Source organism: Eumetopias jubatus, unplaced genomic scaffold (genome assembly GCF_037043125.1).
Source record: "Eumetopias jubatus isolate StellerSeaLion01/CBP00866 unplaced genomic scaffold, mEumJub1_p1.0 scaffold_11, whole genome shotgun sequence".
NCBI classification, from domain to species: Eukaryota; Metazoa; Chordata; class Mammalia; order Carnivora; family Otariidae; genus Eumetopias; species Eumetopias jubatus.
In genome coordinates this window covers 94,776,933-94,785,573 of record NW_028274817.1, presented here as the reverse complement: position 1 = coordinate 94,785,573, position 8,641 = coordinate 94,776,933, and the positions used below count along the sequence as shown (strand labels likewise).

Sequence of the window (8,641 nt, the reverse complement as noted above, 5' to 3'; positions counted from 1 at the left end):
CCAGGCCTGATCAGGTGACTGCTCTCTGGCTGGGCACCCTGCAGTGGACTGGAATGTGGGACCCTCCGCCATCCCCTGGGAGGGGCAGGAGGGGTGAGCCCATGACCGGGTAACAGCTCTCAGGGCAGTGGCCCTGTAAAGGACAGTACAGGGTGACCCTCTGCCTTCCCCTGGGAGGATCGCTGTGGGCATGCACCACGGGAGTCTACAGAGTTTGGCACGCACAAAAGTGAAGACCATTTATCCCAGAGGATTTACTAAAGAGAGGGGACCGCGATCTTTCAGCTCTGGGGCTTGAGATTGGGCATGGCCATTTTTATTTTGATACCCTAAAGAGGCACAGAAAGCCTTCAGGGAACAAAAGCCACAGAGAGGACCAGCTTACACTGAGCCTGGGCCCCCTGGCAAGGGGCGGAGCAATTCTGCCCTGGCAAAGACACCTGAGAAGCAGTGCAGCAGGCCCCTCCTTCAGGAGACCAACTGGAAGAACAGGTGCACAACTAGTTTAGGGATCCCACAAGACTGTAAAACTCTGGTGCTAGGGGAATAGAACTTGAAGTTTTTTCTCATGATTCATTTATCTTTCAGTCTAAAATTTTCCATTTCTTTTTTTTGCTTTTTTCCCATTTCAACTAGTTTCTTATTTTAACAACTCTTGTTTTTAAGTCACTTTTTTTTTTAACTAAAACAGTTGACAATTTTATTTTCACATTTCACAAAACAAATGAAAATTGTTTTTTTTTTTTTTTTTTTGGTCCCACTACTCCCCGGCAAAAACTATTCTTTCTTTGATAGGAAGGGGGAGCAAGTCTTCCTTGTCCTGCTGTGAGAAAACACCCAGAGTCACAGCACCATGATCTCCTGGTGAAGTAGAACAAGTAATATCAAATGAATATAAAGAGGTTCCTATCTCTAATCTGTCTGGTTGAGTCATTCCTGGCCGAGTGGGCACCATCATGGGATGGGCAGGAGGTCTCATCATTGGGGGCCCAGGCATCATTGGCATGTGGCCTCCCATAGGTGGCCTCATTCCAAGAGCAGGTCCCACTGGCATCATCCCAGGAGGAGGAGGGCCCATCATTGGCATCATGGGAGGGCCCCCTGTATGGGGCGCTGGCATCATACCAGGGCAAGGAAGACCCAGGAGACTGGGGGGAGGTAGGATCATTGCCCCTACAGGAGGAGGAGCAGAGAATGGAGTAGGAGGTATCTTTCCTTGCTGAAATGCAGCGGTTGTTTTGTCAATCAGGCTCTGAGCTTGCTCTTCCATCCACTTCTGAGAGTAGTCTTTCACATTCTCTTTGTGTTTCCTACCACTGCAGTGTGTCTTTCTCACAGATGGAGAGTCATGGGTGAGGTACGTGTCACAGTAGTCACAATAAAATTTAGGCATGTTGCTCTGCAGGCCGCTGGCCACTCTGTCCCATGCCGCCTGGAAATGACGCCTTAAGTCACTCTTTAACTTTGATTTTTTTATATCTACATTTTATAGGTATATTCTTTATTTTTGGCCTCCTTTCACTCTATTCAATTTTATTTTTGTATATATATAAGTTTTACTTTCTTTGCAATTTTGGGATTTAGTGTCTTCTAACACTGAGACCAAAATGCACTGAGGAACAAGTGGATCACCCCGTTTTGTCCACCCTGTGAGATTGTATTCCCCCTTCCCCCCTCTTTATTTTGTCTTTCGTTTTTGTTTTTCTGTTTTGGTTTCTGACCTCTTCACATTTGTCTCTTGTGTATTTTGCTTGGGTCATGGGTGATATTTTTGATTCTGCTCACTCGCTCATCCATTCTTCTTTGGACAAAATGACTAGAAGGAAGGATTAACAAAAAAGAAAGAACCAGAGGTAATGCTCTCTGACACAGATCTAATCGATATGGATATAAGTAAGCTGTGAGAGATGGAATTCAGGATAACAATTATAAAGTTCATAGCTGGGCTTGAAAAAAAGCATAAAAGACACTAGAGAATCTTTTAGTGCAGAAATGAGATCTAATCAGGCCAAAAATAAAAATGCTCTGAGATGCAGTCTAAATTGGATGCTCTAACAGCAAGGGTAAATTAGGCAGAAGAGAGAGTAAGTGATCTACAAGACAGGTTGATGGAAAGGAAGGAAGCTGAGGAAAAGAGAGGAAAACAACTAACAGCCAATAAGGAGAGGCTTTGAGAAATCAGTGATGCCATAAAATGATCCAACATCAGAATTATTGGGGTGCCTGAGGGTGAAGAGAGGGCCAGAAAGTATATCTGAGCAAATCATAGCTGAGCACTTCCCTAATCTGGGGAAGGAAACAGGCATTCAAATCCAAGAGGTAGAGAGGACCCTTCCCAAAATCAATAAAAATAGATCAACACCCCGACATATACTAGTGAAGTTGCAAATTTCAGAGATAAAGAGAAAATCCCGAAAGCAGCTCAAGACCAGAGTTTCTTAACCTACAGAGGGAGGAACATCAAACTAACATCACACCTAACCACAGAGACCTGGCAGGCCAGAAAGGGTTGACATGATATATTCAAGGTACTAAATGAGAAGAACATGCAGTCTAGAATAATTTATCCAGCAAGGCTGTCATTCAGAATGGAAAGAGAGATAAAGAGCTTCCAGGATAGACAGAAACTGAAAGAGTATGTGACCACCAAGCCAGCCTTGCAAGAAGTATTAAGGGGGATCCTGTAAGCAAAGACAGAGCCCAAGAGTAACATAGATCAGAAAGAAACAAAGACAATCTACAGAAACAAGGACTTTACAGGCAATACAATGGCACTAAATTTATATTTTTAGTTACTCTGAATGTAAATGGGCTAACTGCTCCAATCAAAAGACGCAGGGTATCAGATTGGATAAAAAGCAAGACCCATCCATATGCTGTCTACAAGAGACTCATTTTAGACCCAAAGACATCTCCAGACTGAAAAGTGAGGGGGTGGAGAACCATTTACCAAACTAATGGACCTCAAAAAAAAGCAAGGGATACAAGGGTGGTTCAACATTCACAAATCAATCAATGTGATACATCACATCAATAAAAGAAAAGAACCAGATGATCCTCTCAATTGATGCAGAAAGCATCTGACAAAATACAGCATCCTTTCTTGATTAAAACTATTCATCGTGTAGGGATAGAGGGAACATACCTCAATATCATAAAAGCCATCTATGTAAAGCCCACATTGAATATCATTATCAATGGGGAAAACCTGAGAGTTTTCTCCTAAGGCCAGGAACACACAGTGATGCCCCCTCTCACCACTGTGGTTCAACACAGTACGAGAAGTCCTAGCCTCAGCAATCAGACAACAAAAAGAAATAAAAGGAATTCAAATTGGCAAAGAAGTCAAACTCTCCACAGATGACATGATACCTTAAGTGGAAAGCCCAAAAGACTCCACTCCAAAATTGCTAGAACTCATAAAGGAATTCAGCAACATGGCAGGATACAAAATCAATGCACAGAAATCCGTGGCATCTCTATACTCTAACAATGAGACTGAAGAAAGGGAAATTAAGGAATTGCACCAAAAAACATACCTAGGAATAAACCTAAACAAACAGGCAAAGAACCTATACTCAGAAAACAATAGAACACTCATGAAAGAAATTGAGGAAGACACAAAGAAATGGAAAAACATTCCATGCTCCTGGATTGGAAGAATGAATGTTAAAATGTCTATGCTACCCAGAGCAATCTACACATTCAGTGCAATTCCTATCAAAATACCATTGACATTTTTCACAGAGCTGGAACAAACAATCCTAAAATTTGTGTGGAATCTGAAAAGACCCCAAATAGCCAGAGTAATATTGAAAAAGAAGACCAAAGCTGGTGGCATTACAATGCCAGACTTCAAGTTATATTACAAAGCTGTGATTACCAAGACAGCATGATACTGGCGCAAAACCAGACACATAGATCGATGGAACAGAGTAGAGAACCCAGAAATGGACCCTCAACTCTATGATAAACTAATCTTCAACAAAGCAGGAAAGAATATCCAATGGAAAAAAGAAAGTCTCTTCAATAAATGGTGCTGGGAAAATTGGACGGTCACATGCAGAAGAATGAAACTGGACCACTTTCTTACACCTTACACAAAGATAAACCCAAGATGGATGAAACCCCTAAATGTGAGACAGGAATCCACCAAAATCCTAGAGGAGAACACAGGTAGCAACCTCTTCGACCTTGGCCGCTGCAATTCCTGGCAAGACATGTCTCTAAAGGCAAGGGAAACAAAAGCAAAAATGAACTATAGGGACTTCATCAAGATAAAAAGCTTCTGCACAGCAAAGGAAACGGTCAACAAAACTAAAAGGCAACCCACAGAATGGGAGAAGATATTTGCAAATGACATATCAGATAAAGGGCTGGTATCCAAGATCTATAAAGAACTCAAACTCAACACCCAAAAAACAAATAATCAAGACAAGAAATGGGCAAAAGACACGAATAGAAATTTCTCCAAAGAAGACACCCAAATGGCCAACAGACACATGAAAAAATGCTCCACATTACTTGCCACCAGGGAAATACAAATCAAAACCACAATGAGATACCACCTCACACCAGTTAGAATGGCCAAAATTAACAACACAGGGAACAACAAATGTTGGCAAGTTTGTGGAGAAAGGGGAACCTTCTTACACTACTGGTGGGAATGCAAGCTGGTGCAGCCACTCTGGAAGACAGTATGGGGGTTCCTCAAGAAGTTAAAAATGGAGCTACCCTACAAACCCATCAATAGCACCACTGGGTATTTACCACAAAAATACAGATGTAGTGAAATGAAGGGGCACCTGCACCCCGATGTTCACAGCAGCAATGTCCACAATAGCCAAACTGTGGAAAGAGCCGAGATGTCCTTCAACAGTTGAATGGATAAAGATGTGGTTTAGGCAGCAACTCTTTCTGCCCACGGGGCCTGTCCCCATGCTTTAATAAACCACCATTTTGCACCAGACATCTCAAGAATTCTTTCTTAGTCGTCGGCTCCGGACTCCAATGAACCTCACCTATATCTCAAAACCCCATCATATGGTGCCCAAACATAGGACTTTGAGCCTTACATCTGGACTCTGAGCTTCGGTGGAAAATTGTGTCTCAGGCACCTCCCTTCACTGTCAAGGAGCAAGAAGAGCACCTCCTGGACCTAACACGACCTACTCCAGATTTCCCCACCAGTGTCTCAGTGTCAAGACTTCTTCACTGCCATAACTTCCAGCTAACAGATGATCCTTTCTACTCAAGGAGGTTCAACGATGTTGACCGTGTTGGATTCAGCTCCCTCCCCCTTTTGTAACTCCCCTATACATTCCCCAACTGACCAATATTGACCCATAGGTAGGTACATCTCTATGCCCCTGTTCAGCAGGAAGACATTACAGAAGATGAGACCTTCCACCTTCAACAATCTTAAAGATTTAAGGGTCAAATTGTTCAGGGGAGAATGAGGGAACAGAAGGCAAGCTGAGGACAAAGCAGAAACTGACACCCCACAACCCACCTCCCCATTGGATATATATGTGACATTCCTCAGGCACTTCTGGCTGCCCTAAAGGAAAAACTAACTTATAGAGTCTCCCTCAGTTTACAAGTCTTAGCAATCTACAAGAACAAACCATTCGATACTAACCTAGCTTCCAGAAGGAAATGTAGATACAATAAAAGACGTTATAACCTGCAGCCCACTGACAGACACTTGAAGTGGGCAGAGTGTAATGTTCCTCTAGGAAGTTCCCAACTATCTTCATGTTAATGCCTTACTAGAGGGGTAAACAACCTTAACTTGACAATGGTGAGGCCTCCGGTATCCTGTGAGTCCTCTTTAGCATATGAAAGTCCTTTTGGAAACCCCCCTTTGTCCTTACCTCCCCCAACCCCGTAGTATATACTCAGCCACTGCTCACAACCCTGGGGCAGCAGCTCTTTCTGCCCACGGTTCCTGTCCCCATGCTTTAATAAAACCACCATTTTGCACCAAAAAAAAAAAAAAAAAAAAGGATGAGGTTTATATCTACAATGGAATATTACTCAGCCATCAGAAAATATCAATACCTACCATTTACATCAGTGTGGATGGAACTGGAGGGGATTATGCTCAGTGAAACAAGTGAATCAGAGAAAGACAATTATATGGTTTCTCTCGTATGTGGAACATAAAGAATAGTGCAGAGGACAATAGGGGAAGGGAGGGAAAACTGGGAAGAAATCAGAGAGGGAGACAAACCATGAGACACTCTTAACTCTGGGAAACAAACTGAGGGTTGCTGAAGGGGAGGTGGGTCGGGGTGTGGGGCAACTGGGTGATGGGCATTAAGGAGGGCACTTGATGTGACCAGCACTGGGTGTTATCCGCAACTGATGAATTACTGAACAGTTATCTGAAACTAATGATGTACTATATGTTGGCTAATTGAATTTAATAAATAAATAAATAATAAGTTCACCACTAGTAAACCTGCAAAACTCTAGGCACCCTAAGCCCTAATAAAAGCAGAACCCCAGATCTTTGTATGTGCATCCTCTCACACTCTCATGCGCTCTCTCTCTCTCTCTCTCTCTACTGCAACCCCACTGTGTGGTCCCAGGCATACCATGTATTCTCCAGGATTTGTGAGTAATAAATTGTGTTGTTTTTCCAAGTTCCCTGATGCCTGTTGCCTAGGTAGGCCTTATAATCATAAGAAGAACCACAAGGGCTGATCCAGCTACAACATTGGCTCTGAAAGGGGAAATGTCTGTGAGGGATCATCTCAGGCCCAGGTGAGTGCCTCCAGGCATTTCATAACATCACTACTGGTAGGCTGAGATTGGCACAAAACAATTGGAGTAGTTGGTAGGATTGCATGATTGCTGTTGCAATTAACTGAAGGGAATGCACATTAGCTACAATTGGCTTACTAACTGACTAACCCAGGTGGGTAACACTACCTGCGAAAGGAGCACTGTCTATTACCGGTCTGTCACACTGCTCTATGCTTTCACATATTGCCTCTGCTGTGTGTTGCCTGTAGTATCCATCCTAAAATGTCACTGCTGCTCTAATAATTCAACAATCTCCCCAGAGCAGCATGATCAAGGCCATATGGTCTAATGAGACAATTAGACCACTAATTATAAATGCCTTAATTGACTATTAATGTGCCTGAGGGTCCTTCATACCTCGAGGCCAAGCGGAGCTAAGGAGGATGGACTGAATCTCAAGCCTATTGTCACTGTCCCAGGAAAGGCTCTTGGCTAAAGGCACAATGTAAGGATGTTTCCATAGGTAAGGAAACTCCCACCAGAGACCTCTGTGTCAGTGGGTTGTGCCTGGACTGTAAGTCTTAACCCAAAAGTCATAACCTTGTAACAGGAAACCAATGGCACTGTGAAAGGGGAAATACAAATACAACAGAGGCCTCATGTCTGTGTCATCACTTCGCTCGTTGCTGTCACTTTTTATACCCTGACCTGATAGGATATCATGGGTCCAATTCCTGCGGCAATGTTGCTAAAAAAAATTAATGGACAAATGTAAGTGTCCTGAATATCTATTGCCAGCACCGCCTAAGAACCTCGAGGAAGTGCACTAGCTCTTTGATAAATGTAGAACCCCCTGGAAAATTCCTGGGCATTGCTCAGTGCCAATGCATACTAACATGCCAAGGCTCTGGCATTACACTCCAGAGGCCCCAGGGGCTTTTCTCACAGACCCTATAAATACTGTGCTAGTGTAGGCAGACCCCAATCCTGGGAATGTCAATTAGGATAACCTGGGAAAGGAATGTGGCCACCTATGAAGACGGCTTCATAGGGTATCATCCACAATTTTTTTTTCTGGTAACAACATGTAAGATTAAGGTGGCAGGAGAAAATCAGAAAGTAGAAACTGCAATCAGAAAGTGTATCTGAAAAAAAAAAAGTGTATCTGAAAAATTCAAACCTTACATGCAGCAGGAAGGAGAGAAGGGAGCTAATAGGCCATTTTGCGTCTTCAGAACAGGCTCTGAATTGTTACTCATGGTTGCCAACATGCATTAACCTGGCCAGTATCCCTGAAGATCTAAAATCCACAATCTCGTAAAAGATCCATCTGGGGAGAAGGAAAGATGGTGTAGGAGTAGGGGACCCTATTTCAACTGGTCCCTGGAATCAAGCTGGATATCTACCAGACCACTCTGAGCACCCATGAAACCAGCCTGAGATGGAAGAAGATCTGGATCTCTACAAACAGAATATCGCAGGCAGTTGGTTTCGAGGTACGAAGTGGGGAGCCCTGATTCCATGGGCAGATATCGGAGGATAAACAGCAGTGGGAGGGAGCCTGGGGATCCTACACCGCCGGTGAGTGACAGCCTCGCATGCTAGGGATGGGGCACAGACTCGCAGACCAGTAGCGGCAGGGAAAGGACTTTAGGGCAGCCCCCGGGGTGGAAACCTGGAGTGGCAGGGTCGCGAGTGCGAACTGGGGGCGGCTGGCGGTTTTAGAAGCACAAAGGGCAGAGACGTGCCCCGACCTGGAGGCAGGACTGGGGGCGCTGTGGAGGGGCACACAACCCAGGCCGCTGCAGTTTATAGCAGCACAGACAGAAATGGAGACAGTGTGGCCTGGAGAGCTCACTGAAGAACAGACTGCGGTCTCTCTGCTCTG

General features: G+C 44.1%; 1 pseudogene; it reads right to left on the bottom strand.

Annotated features, from left to right (window-relative positions):
- Positions 1-760: 760 nt before the first annotated feature.
- LOC114216751 (U1 small nuclear ribonucleoprotein C pseudogene) lies at positions 761-1,393 on the bottom strand (annotated as a pseudogene).
- Positions 1,394-8,641: the final 7,248 nt, after the last annotated feature.